Source organism: Lissotriton helveticus, chromosome 9 (assembly GCF_964261635.1).
Source record: "Lissotriton helveticus chromosome 9, aLisHel1.1, whole genome shotgun sequence".
Lineage (NCBI taxonomy): Eukaryota > Metazoa > Chordata > Amphibia > Caudata > Salamandridae > Lissotriton > Lissotriton helveticus.
In genome coordinates, this window is record NC_136070.1 from 824,129,848 (window position 1) to 824,150,078 (window position 20,231).

Consider the following 20,231-nt stretch of genomic DNA (forward strand, 5'->3'; position numbering starts at 1 on the left):
GCTGCGTAGGGATCAGCCAAGGGGCAGGAAGGTCTTGGACAGCATAACAGCCGCGGCCGGTAGTGGGATTACCGGCCGGGTGGTGACGTGGGGAGGGGGAGGGGCAGGGTGGGGGGTAGTAATGTATGGATTACGGATTTTAAAAGGTAAGTAAACATAAAAATAAATAAAACGAATGTTGTTGCACACACTGCGTCGCATTTGGTGATGCAGTGTGTGCAACGAAATTCGTTTTATTTATTTTTATGTTTACTTACCTTTTAAAATCCGTAATCTATACATTACTACCCCCCACCCTGCCCCTCCCCTTCCCCATGTCACCACCCGGCCGGTACTACCGCATAATATTGTGAAAATAGGCACGCTAATGGTTGAGCTAGTGGTGGTGACTGATGAACGTAAATAAAAATAAAAACACTCTTTGCTGAAAAGACAAAACCTCACTAAAATAAAAGGACAAATTCGTAACCAGGAAAAGCACGATACCAAGAAAAACAAGAAGAAGTTAGAAAGAAAAAGAAAATTTGTGAATTTACCAGAAAAGAAATTCCTTTTCTAACAAAGTGAAGAGTGTGTTATAAAATAGACAGTAATGTCGAAAGACTAATTTATGATTAAATGAAAATACGGTTATGTAATGAGCTTGAAGACATACCTACAGAACATCAAACTCAGCAAAATGAATTATATAAATAAAAAGGAGACATACTACATCAATCACAGTGTGAGTAGTGGATGGCCAGTGGAGCTACACTTATCAAAGCGAATTAATCTATACTTGGTCCATGCACCATAGAAAGAAAAGGAAGTGACGAATGGCAAGCGCTGCCCAATGACAGGGCTGGAAAGAAGAGGAATAATGATGCCAACAAATGGAAAGCTATGGGTGGGTTCAAAGCCTATTATTAATCACAAGAGCCTCGCAAGCGCGAATTCATGCGCTAGTGCATACTCTAGCAGCCTCGACCTAAAAACATAAAGGGGTCTTTCCTCAATCACAGGGGAAATAACCCAAACATCAGTTTATGAAAAGAAAAAACATATTTTTGAATGAAGTATTTTTTTGGTCAGCCTAAGAATTTAAGGAGCAGATTCACAAGCCCCTTGCGACATCTTTACGACACCTTTGCATCACTTCTGTGACGCAGAGGCATCGTAAACAATGCACCACTATGCAGCATATTTACAACGAGACACATATAGGGAGATGCATCACATTGTAAAACCCTGCGCTACATTATACCTGCGTCAGGTATATAATGTATGCAGGGTGGGTGTTCCATCGCAAGGAAGCCTCGTAAAAGTGACACAGTGAAATCTACAAGATATCACTGAGTCACTTTTACGATGCCACTGCGTCAAAACCTTGCGCCTGCTTGAAGCAGGCGTAAGGAGTGACACAGCATGTTAGGAATAGGCATTCCTAACCATTGCCGGAGTTGCGTCGTGCTTGCGACACGACTCCAACACTGCGCTGCCCCTACGCCGACAAGATAAATCACGCATCTGTCTAGCCTTGCACCATGGTGCATCGCATTGTAAATGTGGCGCATCCATGGCGGCGCAAGAATTTTTTACTGTCATGCAAAGTAACTGGCACATCCCTGCTAATATGCAAGGATGCGCCAGTTCTTGTAAATCTGCCCCTAAGTACTCTGGGGCAGATTTACAAGCCCCTTGCGACATCTTTACGACACCTTTGCATCACTTCTGTGACGCAGCAGCGTCGTAAACAATGCGCCACTATGCAACATATTTACAACGAGACATATCTAGGGAGATGCATCACATTGTAAAGCCCTGCGCTACATTATACCTGCGTCAGGTATAATGTATGCTGGGTGGATGTTCCATCGCAAGGAAGTCTCGTGAAAGTGATGCAGTGAAATCTACAAGATTTCACTGAGTCAATTTTACGATGCCACTGTGTCAAAACCTTGCGCCTGCTTGAAACAGGCGTAAGAAGTGACACAACATGTCAGGAATAGGCATTCCTAACCATTGCTGGAGTTGCGTAGTGCTTGCGACACTCCAACAATGACCTGCCCTTACACCAACATCACGCATCTGTCTATCCTTGCGCCATGTGCGCCTCATTGTAAATGAGGCGCATTCATGGTGGTGCAAGGCTATTTTACAGTCACGCAAATTAACTGGCGCATCCCTGCTAATATGCAGGGATGAGCCAGTTATTTTAAATCTGCCCCTCTGTGCTGAAATATGCAGGTGGGAGTGACTGTAATATCAGTGGGGCATAGGCTTGATTGTCTAAATAGCTGGTTGGCCCATCTGAAGTCTTTATATCGAGGAAGATCGAGTTGGTCACTAGCAAATCAGAGAAAGAACAACGTTTCCAAATAGGAAGCCTTTGATAGCAAGTTATTACTGATTTATCTAGCCTTGACCTATCGTCTGTGCCATCGGTGATAAAAACGGTGTTAAAAGGTTTTTATGAGCTGCTTGTAAAGCAAGCGCCATAACATCCTCACTTTAAGCCTGTTCTTAGCAATGTGCAGATAAATAGAATGCCATTGCAGACATTTATGTCCCACAGAATACGTGTTCATTTCATAATAGAGGTCAAAACACTCAAGTTGCGCACTGGAAGCAAAAAAGTTATCAGGCTTGCTGCGAGTGTCGTAATGGAGGTTTCCCGAGCCTCCCTGCCCTTCACCTGCCACTGCCAGGACAGCTTGCTCACTGAGAAAGACACGTACAACCTGCCCAATGCTATATTTGGAATTCTTGCCTTACCTCTGCCATTGTTGTACTGTAGGGTCACATTGCGGGTCACCGGGAGAGCCGGCATGCACAGAAAACAGCACAAGAGAAACAGTGTGAGTGACTGAGAAATCGGTTACCAGGCCCAATTCGTCTGTGCCTCGTTGCCGCCAATGGGAAAGTATCAGAGGCAGACTGCAACATCCGTACATCAAATGACAGCACAAGAGGGGACAGAGCAAATTTAGTCAGAGCCAATGGCAGTGAGGATTTCCCTTAATAATTGTGACAAGGTTTATAGATGAAGGAATGTCAAGAGAATAATTCCTCTCTTATTATAATTAATTTTGTTATAGAATGTTGAAAAGGCCAGTTAAATGAGGATTTCCTGCTAAAACCCTTTTCTTTATTTTTATGAATAAGGTTGTAAAACAATAAATACTTGCGGTGATACGAAGAGCAGCAGCTGATCGCGTAAGCGCCGAGTAACTGACACTCTTGCAATCAGCTGCTGTTGCTAAGATGAAATTAGAAATAATAACAGGTAGCGATGCAGAGCCGCGTTGGAGTGCGTGGCCTGCATCGGTGGAAAGAGGTGAAAAATGGGAGTTAAACGAAGACATTAGGTAAGCTCATTATGGTGTGAGGAAGTAGAAAACGGATGAAATTGAAGAATAATCGTTTACACAAAAAATATATATATTAAGGTTCGATTAAACATCTAAGAATCTTTAAATATATTCAAACATTAGAAATAGTACATAGGCTGAAAGAAAAGGCAGGTGAATCTGGTCAGTCACGCAAGGATGGGACTAGGGAAGGGGGTGTAGGGAGATCTCTGTAAATTGGAGATCGGTATAGAGGCAGTAGGAAGGGGGACTGGGTCAAGCCACACACAAGGGAACTTCAAAATAGAGATAAAAATGAATAATGGTAATGAAGGAAAATGAACTCATATGCTTGGAGACACATTTAAAAGAGGCAGATTGTTGATGGCTCATGCCTTTCATGTGTTGCTATTGTTCTGTTCTGGAACCTTTTAATATTGTGATGTAGGCGGCTGCTTGGACTGCATTAAAGGAATAATGCATAATGTAGTCTCCGTTTTTGTAATGAAATTTGAATGGGACTTTAATGAGCCACCATTGTTAGGTGTGGGCACCGGTGAACTCTGCTACAGGACGTTTTTTTAATTTTTTGCCGAACTTCGGGCTCCACGCAGTGTGGCAAAACTCCTCAAACTCCACCATCGGAGCAGAGTTTTCTACCCACCCCTAGTCATGAGTTTGAAAGCAAGCCCAGTCTTCCATTCTTCTGAGGCTGGTGAAGTGCTAACAATAAATTGGTAAATTGTAACATTCGTTATTTGCAGCATGCATATACAACAGAAGTGTAACAAGAACTACATAAAAACAATAATGTAAGAAATTGGGTTACTAGTTGAGGGTAGTGAAACCCTAGTACGCTAGCAGCAACCACAATACTTGTCAGATGAGGCACAAGCAAACCCCAGATTGACCTGTGATCAACCCTCTGGTAGCTTGACACAGATGATTCAGATACCTTAGAGGCCATGTGTAAAGTATTAATGCAGCATTTTACACAGTAATAAAGTGAAAACACAAAGCAAGATAAATTCCACACCAAATTAAAAAAGTTGAGTTGAATTAAAAAAATAAAACAAGACTAAAATGACAAAAATCAAATCAGTAGAACTGGAGATGGGCAAGTGTAAGGATGACAGTGAATATAGCATCAAAATGCACCATAACTGTGGATATCTGGTCATGCCGGACCGGGACTAATAGCTGCAAGACTGCAATGGGAAAACCTGCATTGTCACAGAGCCTGCTGTCAATGAGAGATTTGCAATGCAGGGGGCTGCGTCGATAAAACTTCACACTGTGGTGATTTTGATGGGGGTTGCGAGGTCAATGTGCAGTCCTTCCGCTGAGAGATGTGTTGGTTCTTCTGGATTCACAGATGGGTTGGCAGAGCACCTTCAGGCCCACTTCCAAGGGTAATGGACTAGAGTGGCACCACTGGCAGGATGGGACTCATAGATGGTAGAGTCCAGGTCCTGGGTTCAAGGTTGTTGGAGCCTTTTGTCCCTGAGGCTCTAGTCAGGAGGCCAGTCAAATAGCTATTGGAGTCACTCTGGGGTCCTGGGCTCAATAGATACAGGTCCACTTCTTCTCACTCATGCAAGAGGGCAGTAGGTCAGCAGAGCATCAGTCCAGCAGAGTGGCAGTCCTTTCAGTAGCACAGCCCTTCTTCCTGTAAGAGTATCCACAGGTCCAGAAGAGTACTGAAAAGTTGGTGTCTGGGGTCCAATACTGACACCTGGGCCTTCATTTGATGGTGAGGATGAAAACATACTTATAAAATGCACAGATGCTCCCAGGAGTGTCCCGGCCCCAAACCAGCCACAAGCTAAGTTACAAAGTGAATAGCCATGTTTTTAGCCCCTTCCAGAAAGCAGGTTGAAAAGTTTCCTGCCTCAGGTGCACCGGAAGAGAATTCCATGCAGACGCCCTAAAAAGGAAAAAAGGACCGTCTGCCAATCTTTGACAAGACAATCTCACTCTTGCATCATATCCAAAGCCTTTGAAGTGGAGAATATTCTAGAGGTTTTCGTTTGAAATCCACAGGGTACCTGCTCCCATTTGGAAACTATCACTTATTAGATATAAAAAGGCAAATCCAATGATAGCCTATGGGAGAGGTAGACCTTACAGTAGTGAAAAAATGAGTCTAGGAATGTTTCACTACCAGAACTTGTATAATTAACAAGTGCATGTCACACATTTAAAATACACTTAATCCTTCCCTCTGGGTGACTTACCTGTATTAAAAAGGAAGGTTTGGGTCTGGCAAAATTGTTGTTTTGGCAGGTCTACATGGCATTTTTAAACCTGCACACACAGGCTGCAATGGCAGACCTAAAACATATTAAAGTGCTTCTTAAGTGGGTGGCATAATCAGTGCTGCAGACTTACTAGCAGTACAGCAGAAAAATGGTCACAGTGGAGATACATTTTGTATGATACGAAAAAGAATCATTCAATCATCACCATGACAAATCAAATAAATGCAATTTATTCTCTAATCAATGCATGGTCTTAGAGGCCAGCATGACTGTCTGTACATTTGGTTTAAAAGGTGCACGGAGAAGGGGGGTAGAGTGCTCAGGAGGGAATGTGTGCTTGTGAGGGTTGTAGGAAAGGAAAGGCAATATGCAATGTATACATCCAAAATAGCTGAAACCTATCCAGCCTAGTAAAGGCAATTAATACAAAACATACATAGCAATTTGTAGGCTCAGATAATTTATCTCAGTCGTCTATTCTCGAAAAGTAGTGAAGGACCGTCGACGTTTCGACCCCTATGTGCAATAATGGTAATTGGTTCCTTATCCTGAGGTCTTCATCAGGACAAAAGAAGAAGTGGATGAGAGAGAGCACCTGGAGACAATAAGATAATTTATATTAGTCAGGTGATGAGGCCGGCTAATCTAAACAAGCATTTGCAATGCAATAGGTCTCGCATTTACGCGTCTTAGCTATTGGCATTGTAAATGACAATACCTTTTATTTATGTTTTGAATACCAAAACATAAAAGGCATTGTCATTTACAATGCTAATAGCTGAAACTTGCGTAAATGTGAGACCTATTGCATTGTACAACAAGCATTTCTACTTACCAATAGACGTGAAATCGTACTTCGAATGGGACTGATGGCAACGGAGATGCCTTCTTCCGGTTCCGACGGCTATGGGAGGTTGTTGAAAAAAAGGTGTGGGGCTGCCTTTGGCTGCTTCTCCAGGGGAAAGTAAGGTGTATGGCCACTATGATAAAAGCATGCTGTGCTTGCAAAATAAATAGGCACATAATACATTTTAAAAGGGGCAAGTTCAGAAGAAAATAAAGGTGCATGGCCGCTTGAAAACAGACCGTGCAGTAAACTAAATAAATAGCTATTAAAGGCGCGTGGCCGCTCGAAAGCGGACCGTGTCGTTAATCAAATAAATAAATAAGCGCGACTGCAATAGTTGAAGTGGACCACACTGTAAACTAAATAAATCCATTAATAATATAAAAGCGGGCAGGTGCTGCAATGTCATGGGTGGAATATGGGAAGAGCATTAAAGAAGGATGTCAAGGGTGGAATAGGGGAAGAGCATTAAAGAAAATAGAGCTCACCAACTTATAAAGCAGACCATGTAACAGTACAAGGTCCAGTCGTTATGAACGGCAAATGCAGACAAGGCAAATGCAGACAAGGTAAATGCAGATAAGGTGGGACTAAGAAGCCTATTTACGAATCAGATGTCAGCATTTACAAAGGACAATGATACAACCCAATGACAAATATGGGCGGAGAGCGGGCAGGGCTTCCAGTGCATACAGCATGCCTCACAGAGCGGGCAGTGCATGTGCGCTGCCGCTAGGCTCGATCTAAAAAACTTTGACAAAGTCAATCGATCTCACATACAGAAGACGAATTGGCTTTGCCAAAGCTTGCTTTATTTTTTTTTCACTTTGAGCACTGCTGTACACCCGAGCTAGATCAAAACTGACAAAGCCAATAGATCTTACATAAGTGAAACCTATTAGCATTGCCAATGCTTCTTCCTCAAGAGTCCATGATGGTGCACATAGTTAAGGATGAGCTGTTGCCTCAGTACAAGTGAAATTCCCTAAAAAAGAGCTTCAAATTCTTTTTAAGGTCTTGTGACAAACCATTTTAATACAGGGACTATCAGCCATCCCCCTTCACCCATGTTTCATAAGGAGCACATCCTCATAAAAAGAAGTTCCCCTCAGAGGCAGGGACTACCATGACAATAGCATAGCTGCAGTTTAAACACTTTTCGTACATAGGATTTGTTTTTCTACAATGAAAAGCGAGTAGCACCAAGGAGAGATTTAAATCAATGTATTTTGCACATGTATGGTTCATTGCAGGAAAGATAGTACCTCTGCAGACGTCACACACATTCTGAGATGCAGACATTTGACATAAAACTGATTCTATTAACGTTTTTGAAACACATTACTGATTTGGGTGTTTCATTTTGCACAACAGACTCAGATTTTATTCTTCATGTCCGCAACCACACTACAAGCTCACAACACAAGCCCACTCAGACGCCAGAGCATCCTTCCATGCAAGCTACCTGCAAATCAGGGACGGCAGCAGGAGGGGCGGCAGTCAGTGCTTCATTTGAGCTGGTGGTTCCTGGTGCTTGGCACCGGAACTTTATTGGCCACACCGGCGCTTCTGACAGTCTGCCACAAGGTGGCGCTATCTTGCTAATTTAGAGATGACCACAACAGCAGTTAATTATTAATTCATTATACATTAAAAATTACTATTACCTACAAACCAAGCCATTCTTATAGCTTTGGGGGTCTGAAATAGTCCGAATTGTCACACTTGTAGGAAAGTGAAGGTTAGTAGTTGTGTGATTACTATTGTTGGTAGCAAAGCAAAGGCAATGTGTGGTGAAAGCTGCAGTGGCCTCCTGACCGAGAGCACTGGCACTTATTCTTTTTACAAACTAAGCACAGGCGGCAGTCCTTAGCAAGGGATATCTGTCTGAAAATATTATATCAAATAATTAAAGATTGAAATGCCAAAACGAGATGTAACTGCGTAAGATGCACTGAACTAAGAAAGCTACCTACCGGATTAATATCTAAGCCTTGATATAGAATGGCACCTGCCCTTATTACCAATGGTGCTTATTTAATGCAGTCCCTCACTCCTGCCCCCTCCTTTCCTGTAATTTTGGCTGATCAAAAAAGCAAACACCTTGCAAAATGTATTAGAATGATGTGCTAAAAATATGTAATATTAGCAGAATTAGGGGAGGAAAATACCCAATTTTTCACCTGCAAACTTAGGATAGGACAACCAACCAGGGCATGGGTATTAAGTTGGTGTGTTAGTACTACACCCCACTCTCCCGAGTTTCACCGAATTCCTAAGCAGGTCCTAATAATTCAAGCGTCAAATAGGTATGTATTCTGAACCCATCTCGAAAAAAGCATTTGCAATGCAATAGGTCTCGCATTTACAAAACTCTTACAACCAACAAACAAATGTTTTTTTTTATTATAAAAGTGCCCCAATGCCGCAATTTCACTTTAATTGCAGCTGCACCCCTTTCCTTAGATGAGGCTCATCAAAGAAAAGGGGCATGGCCGCCATTAAAGTGAAAGTGCGGCATGGGGTAGTTTGAAAACAAAAGTTAATACAACTAAAAAAAAAAACATTTTTAAAAAGCAACATGCGGCCGCATTTGGTGCCGCAAATAAACCAAAGCAAAAGACACACAGATGATGCTGTGCTATAAAAAAAGAAAATTAAAGCAATGGGGCGTGCATGTCCTATTTAAAACCCATTTAAGTAAATAGTGCTTGGGCTGTAATTAAAGCCTACTGAGTAACAACACATTTAACAGGGGGTATCCTCATGAGAGGTTACAAAATGAGACAAGGCAGTACTTAGAAGGGACGACTAAGCCTATTGACCAATGAAAAGCCACCGTTTCCAAAGGACGACACAAGCCAATGAAAAATATGCCAGAGCGTGGGCGGAGTTTCAAGTCCATACCTGAATACAGCATGCCTCGCAGAGCAGCGCATGCGCTGCCCAGGCTCGCTCTAAAAGAATAATCACTAACGTACCAGGAATCCAGTATAATTTTAGAGAGATGTTCTATCCTAGCAATTGCCTATACTAGCTGGTGTCCTAAGCATCACAGACAGTAGCAGATATTAGCTGTGCTATGCAAATGGACAAGCATCAGTAATCCTCACACATTTCAAGCAGGCATGAGACAACCACTTAAGTCGGTCACTAAACTTTCCATTGCGTTTCTACTTTAATTGGTAACAAACACCATCTAATGCATTTGGACTAAAGAAACCACTCAGTCATATATAATTATATATAAGAATTACACTAGAACTCATCACAATGTAATGAATTGACAAAATAATAAACAGCAATTAAATGAAAAATTATCAGGTGGCAGATCTAAACACCACGTCAACTTATACCTTGAAAATTTTAAATGCATTAAAATGCATCCACATGGTAACTAGTTTAGGGGCATAAAATACACAAAACAAACAAGTCTACCTCCAACATAAATGAGCTTCCAAACGTTGTATCAATTGCGTGCACAACATTTTATCGGAAAAACGCAGTTAAAAAACTTAAACCATCTCATCTATTTCTCTATTGTCGTATCTATTTCTTATCTACTTATCTATTTCTCTTATGTTATCCTGGCACATTCTTCAGTGACTTGCAGAGAAGTGGCATGGAAGCAAAGCTCCAAACAAAAGGTGTTCTAATGAAGTGCATTTTCATTTTAAGGACAGTGCAGAAGGTGAGAAGTACATGAGGGAGACAGCTGAAAACACATGCACTCTTGTGGCTTGCTAAACCTAAAAGAATAAAGTAGTGATTGAAAAGCAAGAAGCGGAGGCATATAAGCCAGCCAATCAAAAGAGATGGTTAAGAAGATAAGCTCCATGAGAGGGACCGACACAAGATTGACAAACTGTGACACGAATAAGGTACCGGCATACGAGAGTCTGGGAAGCCAAATAATGTTTAGCATTGAGCAGCCTCCAAGCACCTGTATATTCTTGGTAAGTCCGCTGCAATATGCCTTTTGAAACCTGACAGACAGCTGTATTTTCTGTAAAGCTCGATCTAATAAAAATGAGTTATTCAGGACAGGCTAGCCTTTGACTAGACCACAGAACTGATGGTAGAGAGTAAGAAACATCAGACAGGGGGATCCGGCCGCACATGTGACTTGATTCCTGCTTCACAATTCTGGGTTTTCATTTTTAATTGTGCAGCGCACTGAAGGAAACCTTGAGGCAGCGCATAGCACTATGTATTGAACGTGAAACAGGGACTGTTGGGTTTGAGGGAGATCGTAAAACACCTGAGGCAGAAAAATGTGTCAACAGGACCATTTCGTGGTAGGAAAAGTGAGTAGCGCTTGCATAGTATTATCATGATTTTTAACAGAAATGACAGCACACGATCACAGAATACAAGCAAAAGTCTCTGGGGTTAGGAACACACCTTGTCCCTCGTTTTGATGTACTTGTGCAGCACCCCGCAAAGCTCAGTGTAGCCTCCATACCACTCGAAGGCGCGTGTACCCCGGCGACGGAAAAATCGCTCCCAGTATTGGGCCGAGGCGAACTCCTGCGAGCTCCGTGGCAGCAACTCCATAGCGGGAAACACAGAAACGGGCAAGGGAGGCCAGCGAGTACATTTAATCACAAGCTAGCAACAAACAAGCAAACAAATCCCCCCGGCCCTCACTTACCTACCTCCGGCCGCTGGAACACGCTGTGACGCACACCGCAAGTCGGCCTGGAGCGCGCCTCGGCAGGGACGCGGGAGGACAGGAGCGTGACGCGCGTGAACGTGCACATTGACGTTCCCGCGCGTTCACGGACCTGAGTCGGCTCGTTCACAGGTCTGGAGCTGCTCGTTCACAGCTCTCACTCCCTTGGCAGGGAGGATAGTGACTATAGAACTCGCTGGCGGGAGCGCTTCGCGCTCCAACGCCAGGCGAGCCCTAAAAAGGGGAGCACAATAGCAACACATGTCTACAGATTGACAGCAGCGTGAGAAATCAGGCTGAAAATTGAGAGACGGTTGACCCTTAGGCTCCTAGGTCAGAGAGGACGAGAGAAAATGAGTTCACATTAGGCTCATATCTCATCAGAAAGCCCAGGGGGAGGGACAGGAGTACGACCCTTAAAGTTGCAAAGGGCACTTACTCCAAAGTGTGAGTTTTGATTACGAATAATCTTGGTAATTAATGGGCATCGAAGTCTCGAACTCCACGGGGGTTGGTGGGTCTGGACTCCCACAAGCCCGGATAAGGTTAGTCAATAACCTCCTGCAATGGCAAGTAAAGATCTAAGTACACTATTCACAAAGGGACCGACACTGGATTCTGTGCAAGAGCAATCACCAAGATGTTAGTTTGGCCTGTGTTGTTAGGACAGAACTTATTCCTCAAGTTGAAGGTATCTGGTAGTAACCGAAAATGATACTCTAGGTACGTGGTTAGGACAAGTGAGTCCTAGCTGACCGGGAAGAATGGTGGCCAAGAGTCCAGGAATCAGTGAATTACAAAAGATGTAAGTATCCCTACATCATTGTAATTATGATGTAGAAATAGGAGTTGGTTAATCGCATGTGCAGTTAGAGAAAGTGATGTGTCTTAAAAACCCAACGTGCGGGTGCACGTAGTAGAAGATATACTTCGGAGTAGGTTGTCAAAGTGTGGTGGGAATAGTTGGATTGGCCCCGTGCTGGGAAAGTTAGTAATTGCTGTGCTTACCGTGCCAAAAATGGGGGCGAGGCTCACCCTTTTGATTCTGGTTTGGTAAGTGTATTAGTGATCGCCACACTTACTCTAGAAAAAGGGGGGGAAGACTCAGCCTTTCACCTGGCATGAGCAGTTTAAAGATTTGACAAAATGTGTGAAGCCAGCGTTTAAACGCGTTTGCTGGGAGAAATACAAAATCATGGGACTGCAACTGGTGTACTTGGAACTCCTTTCACAAGTAGTACGATTAAATCTAAAAAGGAGAGGGAAAGATTGCCACGCGTTGAATAAAGTCTTTAGAAACCCCGAGTGCACGCTTGAAAGGTCTGCATAGCGTGCTCACGTACCTGCTCCCGCCGTCTGACTAAAAACTGATAGCTGGGTACGGTAATGTGCCACTGATAACGACGCGTTCAGCTGCATGCACACAACGTATGTGAGATGTTCAACCGCTAGATACTGGCACGTTCAACATGGAGCCGTGCTCTGGTAGGGCAATGATGGTTAGACCCGCCTGCCTGGTCGGGAGACGGATAGCCGATACAGAGAAGATTGTTTAAAATCTGCGTGCCACATTGTTGCATGGATTGTTAGATAGAGTGTCATTGGAGAAGATATAAATCGCCCTGATTGTACTGGGGGCTGTCTTTAAGCCACTGAAGTGAACAAGGTGATATTGTGTTAATGGACATAGAGGTCTCCTACTTGGATAAGGAAGATATGATTTGGATGATTATAACACATCACTATGAATGGTACATTGTTCTAAATTTCATAAATACATTTCTCGTTAGATTCCAAAGGGACTCACAAGCAAGGTTCATCCCTTTCGTACAATATTACCATGAATACACTTTAGACAATAGCTGAACGACAGTGAATAAAGGAAATGCCGTTTAGCGCATTAGGTCAGCACCATGTTGCGTGCTGGCCTACAAACATAAAAGAAGAAAAACATTTTATGACTGGTGTTAAAACAATTGCATTAAGCACGTCATTGTAAAACAAAAACAGTATTGAGTCAACCATTCTGTGCTTAGTGAGCCACTGCTCCTTAACATAAAATGGGCTCACCCATTGGGTTTATCCTTTTCGTACCATGTCATTGTGAATAAATTCATAGCGACAACTGGAAGAGAGCGTGTACAAAAGCAGTTGTCACACTGGCTCAGCACCATGTTATAGGCAGGCCCAAATTAAATTAAGGAGAAAAACACTTAAGTCTTGTTGGATATCATTGAGACAATTATGTTTGACAAGGTTGTGTTGCAGAAGGAGCCTACATGAGGCATCAATATTATGGTACATTGTGATACAGGCTAACAGAGACCGTATAGTGTAAACAGTTAAACACAATTGGGTTGCAGATGGCTATTCATTGCTCAGACATGATAATTGCCCATTTGTAGCGTCTAGTTCATTCAGGTCATTGCGGACAGTGATCATGGTATGCATCCATTTGCCTTCCCGCACATTAAGAACAGAATTTATGTCACCACCCCTAACACCCAGGGTAACCTTATCCAATACCACCCACTTGATAGATTCGGGCTGGTGTCCCAATGTCTGAAAGTGGTCTACAGGGAAGCCCCAAAAGTGCCACATCTGATCCTGCTACAGTGCTGCAACTTCCATGCCTTAACCTTCTGACATGTCACGCCTATGTACAACTGTTGACATGGGCATAAGCAGCATTCAATTTACAGACCATGGGCACAGGTAGTGCCACTTTACTAGGAAGTTACAAGTAAATTAAATATGCCACTTTGGTATAAGCCAATTCTACCACGATTTAAGGAGAAAGCACTTTTACACTGGTTAGCAGAGGTAAAGCGTTCAGAGTCCTAAAGTTAGCAAAAATGAAATCACCAAAACAGGCCAGTTGAAGGCAAAATGTTATGAGGAAAGCCATGCCAAGGATGCCAGTTCTAACAAATATTAAATAAATGGCATTCATTTTTAGTGTTAACTTGCTCCATGTTTTTTTTTGTTTATGAGAGGATGTTTTCCTTCAGAGGCCAAAGAAAGTACCTCAAAGAGCTGCAGCAATTGAAGCATAACTTTGCAAAATACAGAGTGAGATGGCAACATATCAGTGCATAATGTAGCAAGACCTGCTGTATCCGATAATAATCCTGTGTAACTCATGACACAGAATTCTGAGCCACTTTCAAAGTTTTCAAAACTAGAACCACTCTCATACATGCCAACATTATAGAAGAGGAGAGTGGGAGATTTTAAAAACAAATAATCGGCAGAGTGTATTTTCCCCATTCACTTCTAATGAAGCAGATGCAATTTCATGCAGGAGACAGCCAAAATAATGAATTGGGTCTATTGGCATGTGTGCACTCTGTGCTATTTAATTACTGGAAATATTTCCAATTTGTTTTTTCTTAAGATGCAAAAATAAATCTAAAATTAATTTTAGGTTACAGCTAGTAAAAATATGGATGAAAACCCCATATTAAAGGAATCTCTTTTTTATTAGATTTCTGAAGGAGAAGGTAAATAAATGAAATGACTGCATTGTAATCCGCTTGGCCTTGACTTTGAATCGAGCAATGAATGGGCAATAATATCCAAATGTTTGGGTGGATCTGTCCAGTCTCTTGAGTATTTTGAAGAGTTGAATATTTAAAACTTCACAGGTGGGTGCAAAATTCTCCAGTGCTTTCTCTTTTTAGGCTGGGCACTGGGCCACTTTGACACCACCACCAACCCTGCATGAAGGGCAGCAAAATAATACAGTTTTTGATTGTAGCAAGGAAAGTAAATGAGTTGACATGCATGGAAACAAAAAAGTCTGATTGCAAGAGTAATTGTTAAAAAGGAATGTGTGAGGAGCAAATTAATTATGTGAGAAAAATAAATTGCTCAGCAATCACAGCATGAGAAGTGGATGGCCAGCGGAGGGACACTAATTAAAGTTACTTAATCAGCACTTGGTCCATGCGCCATTGCAAGAAAAAGAAGGGACGTATGTCAGACGCATGTCAAGTGCTGCAAAATGTGAAGGCAGCAAAGAAAAGTGATGATGATGTCAAAGAATTGTAAGCTATGGGTGGGTTCCATGCCCATTATTAGTCAGTGTGAAAAAAGATTTACATCAGAGTCTTGCATCGTTGATTGAGGGCATAGAGAATCCTTTGAGGGAGAGCTCATCCAGCCTGAAAAAAGAGATCAAGTCAGAAATTGCCGACCTGAAGAGTGACCCACACTCCTTGAAGCAGTGTCAGGAGGCACACAAGAGTCAATAAGACATGAGCCAGGCCTCAGACCAAATAATCCACACTTCAATTTCTACTCTTGAATCGCAAGTACAAACCTTACAAGGGAATATGAAGATCTAGAAAATAGATCTTGCAGGGGTAATATATATATATATATACACCTGGAACTGTAGAGAAAAAACGAAAGAAGGGACCAATTCCTCATTCCTCAACAAATTGTTTCAAAAGGTACTCAAATTAGAATTGTCAAAGGAACTAGGGGCCAGATGTAGGTAATTCAAAATTTACCGACTCTTAAATACCGAATTTTACCGATTCGGTATTTAAGAGTCGGTAAATATGAAGGGGGGAGATGTAGGTATTACAGAATCTGTAAATACCGAATCTTTAAGATTCGGTATTTACCGATTCTGTAAATACCGAATCGGTATTGCCCATTGATTCCTATGGGCCTTGAAGCCCATAGGAATCAATGGGCAATACCGATTCTGTAATTACAGAGAATCGGTAAATACCGATTTTAGCAAGGGTGCAGGGGGTGTCACTTTGACACCCTCTAGCACCCCAAAGACGGGCATGTTTGCCATGTGGCGCACAGACATGCCCTAAGGGCATGTCTGTCTGTCACATGGCTAGGTGTGCATGCACACATGTGCATGCACACCTGGAATCGGTATTTTACCACCCAATTGGATTGGGTGGTAAAATACCGATTCTGTAAGGCCTTAGGGTCTCTGAAGAGTCCCACCTACATCTGGAAGGTACCGAATCGGTAAAAATACCGATTCGGTATTTTACAGATTCTGTAAATTTACCGAATCTGTAAATTTACAGAATCTGTTAAATCTGGCCCCCTACATCTCAAGATGCCAAATACCGGTCGGAAACGGCCGAATTCGGCCGTTTCCGACCGGTATTTGCCACCTACATCGGGCCCTAGGTGCTAGGCCTTGTGACATAGGGGCCAGATGTAGGTAGCGAATACCGGTCGGTAACGGCCCAAAATCGGTAAAATCGGCCGTTACCGACCGGTAATTAGAAAACGGGATGTAGGTGTCTAAAATGTACCGAATCGGAAAATATGAGTCGGTAAAATACCGATTCTGTATTCACCGATAACATATTTACCGAGTCGGTATTCCCCGACAACTTATTTACCGAGTCCTTATATACCGAATCGGGAAATAAGAAATCGGGAAAAATGTCCATCGAGATGTAGGAAAGGAAAAAAATACCGATTTCAACAAAAATCGGTATTTAAGAGTCGGTAATTACCATGGACTGATAGCAGGTGGTAACCAGGTGCAGGCTATAAAAAGGGCCCAAAATGCAACACTGTTGGCAAAATGGCGGCACTCTATGTGATTGAGAGGAGGCGAAGGCTACAGGCTGCAGGTCAGAGGGTATGGCAAAGGGAGGAGCAGGTGTACAGGCAGAGGATCACTCTGTTCCAATTGACTGAGCCTGAGATACTCCAGAGGTACAGGCTGCACCCCAGGACCATCATGGACCTAATAAGGGACCTCCACCCATACCTGGATCATCCAACACCCAGGGCCCACGCCATCCCTCCCCATGTCCAGGTGCTGTGTAGCATACACCTGCTTGCCTCTGGGAGCTACCAGAGTGTGATAGCTGCAGTAGGAGGTGTATCCCAGAGCTGTCTGTCCCGTTTCTTCAGGAAATTCCTGGATGTCATGACTCAGAGAATGGGACATTACATACAGTTCCCTGACACACCTGCGGAACTTGCCAAAACTAAAACAGACTTCTATGTACTGGCACACTTCCCGCATGTGATTGGCTGCATCGATGGCACCCAGATTCCCCTATGCCCACCTGCTGCCACCGAACACATATACCGAAACCGTAAGATGACGCACTCCATCAACGTGCAGGTGATATGCAATGCAGGGAACATCATCACTGACATAGTTGCCAAATTCCCTGGCAGCACACATGACTCTTACATATTCCAGAACAGCGGAATATACACCAGGCTATTGAATGGAGATTTTGGAGATGGATATCTGCTAGGTAAAAAAGTTGTACACACCCTCAAGTAGACCTCATCTAAATGTGCAATGTGAATGTAACTCATGTACCTCTTGTTCCCTCCCAGGTGACAGTGCTTATGCCCTGCGTTCCTTTGTGCTGACACCGTACCTGAACCCAACCACCAGACCAGAAAGGCGATACAATGTGGCACACAGGTCCACCCGCAATGTAGTGGAGAGAACTTTTGGACTCCTGAAGAGCAGGTTCCGGTGCCTCCACAAAAGTGGAGGTGCGCGACAATACACCCCCATCCTGTGTTGCAAAATAATAGTGACCTGTGCCATCTTGCATAATCTTGCTACCAAGGAAGGCACAGAGGTTGAGATGACCCATCATGAGGACATAGATGACGACCAAGAACGTGCAGAGCCCCAGGCAACAGGACCAGCAGCACTAGATGGTAGAATGAGACGGACAGATATAACACAACGCTATTTCTAGGTAAAGTATGACACATACACAGGTTTACTACATGACATGTGTAGTTTAATCAGCACTACATCATGATTGTAACAACTGAAGAGGATCCATGAATGTACGTGAATGTCACTGTCTGCACCTGCTCAGTTCCAGTCACTGTGTGCAGTAGAGTCAATCTTCCGCATAGGTCAGTGCTTGCGTCCTCGCACTAGATTGCGGGATTTTGGTGCCTGACCTTCCAATTCCCTGCTGGTGCCTGACTCAGCTTGGTTGTGCCTCCCGCTCCTTCGCACCTCCTGTACAGGTGTACTAGAGCCACTCCTGCTGGTTGACCCCTCAGTCTCCTCCACACCCGTGTCACCAGCATTGACTGTGTTGGAGTTCAGCATCTGCTCCACCGCAGAGGTCACCCTAGCCATGCCCCGTGTTAAATCTGTGCAGCAGTGCACTAATGCTTCCTGCATAGAAATTGAGCGTCTGCAGAGGAGAGCTGTATTGTTAGCAAACCTGTTCATGGCCTTAGTATGTTGGCGCATGTACTGATGTTCCTTGGCACGCTGGAGATGATCCCTGTCTAACTTGTCCGACAGGACTCCCAAGTATGTCGAAATGTCTGTCATCCCTTCTGCCATTTGCTCCAGGCTAGATGCCATTTGGCTTATGCCCTTGTCCATGTTGGACATTTTGGTGTTGATACAACGGACCTGCCTATGCATGGCTTGCATTGATTTGGCCTGCTGGCGCTGTACTTTTACCATTGTGCCCTCCAGGCCGCAGAAGACGCTCCCCCCTTCCTGGCCCTCCCCACCCTCACGTGCCCTCCTGCCAAGGACACTGGTGAGTGCAGCGCCTGCTGCTGGAACTGTTGGTCTTGGCCTGTCAGCCACTGTTGCACTATTCTGGGGCACATCTTCCTCATCCTCTGAATCAGAGGTCTGCAGGATCCTATGCGGGGGCTCCGCATGCCTACTTTCCCCTCCCGGCAAGGACCCTCTGGACATTGGTATGGGTGTGTTTGTGTTTGTGAGCTCAGGTGATCCGAACAACAGAGGGGACAGTGGGACAGGTGTTGTGGCTCGGACAGGAGTTGATGGCTCCTGGGTGTGATCGTTTCCTCCTTCAACTGCACTCTCACAACTTTTCCTCTTTGCTTTATCTCCTTTCTTAGTTGGTGCTGCACTCTCCTCCCTCGGTGGAACTGAACTGCGTGAGGACTCTCCTGTAGAAACAAATTGACATAGGGTCAATGTTGTTGTTCATGTGTGTGTGTCTCTCAATAAAATAGTCAGCACACCTTGCATCTCTGTTTACATGACTACGTCTACCATGATGCATTGCTGTCAGTGAGTATGAGCTCATCTGCAGTGTGATGAGTGTACACAGTGGGGTAGGGGTTGGGGTTGGTGGGGGTGGATGTGGGAACATGCCTCTTACCTTGTTTTTTGGTTGCTTTCGCTGTGCTATCCAGGTCTCCAATCCCATGGATGCATTCTGCCTCCATGGTGCTTTCCACTAGCTCCTCTATCGGTGTAAGTTTGGGTGCTTTGCTCCTGCCACCTCCAGTCAGACCAGCATCCTTTCTCAGGCCAGCAATCTTCTTCTTTGTCACAATTCGCAGGTCGTACCACCTCTTCTTGATGTCCTCTATATCCCGGTGGGTGACACCTATGGCATTGACTTTTGCCTGAATTGCAATCCAAGTGTTCCTTTTCACAGTCTCTGCAACATGCAGAGACTGCCTCCAAATATTTTTGGATAGTGGGCTACTATCTCTTCCACAGCCACCTGTAGTTCCTCTTGGCTGAACTTTGTCTTCCTTTTTCGCTCACAACCTTCCTTTTGGCCTTCCTGTACCTCCATTCTGTCACTCTGCTTGCCTCTGGATGCTGTGCTCCTCTCACCTCTGAAGATTTGTTTGTTCTGTTGGTTTCCACCTGCATGGGTGTGGCCACACCCAGGTGCTGGGGTGGGGTGCTTCACTCTCATTGGTTGGAATCACAGGGCCTTGGGTGTGGGGTGTGTAGGCTGTCCCTGATTGGTTGGCAGGCTCACATGGCATTTTTCAAAAACAAGAGTCGGTAAATACCGATTCGGTAAATACCGAGTCGGTTTTTTCCGCCTCGGATTTCTCCGATTCGGTGACTCCCATTCATTCCTATGGGCCTTGTGGCCCATAGGGGTGCATGCGTATCACCGACTCGGTATTTACACGCCATCCCTCCCCATGTCCAGGTGCTGTGTAGCATACACCTGCTTGCCTCTGGGAGCTACCAGAGTGTGATAGCTGCAGTAGGAGGTGTATCCCAGAGCTGTCTGTCCCGTTTCTTCAGGAAATTCCTGGATGTCATGACTCAGAGAATGGGACATTACATACAGTTCCCTGACACACCTGCGGAACTTGCCAAAACTAAA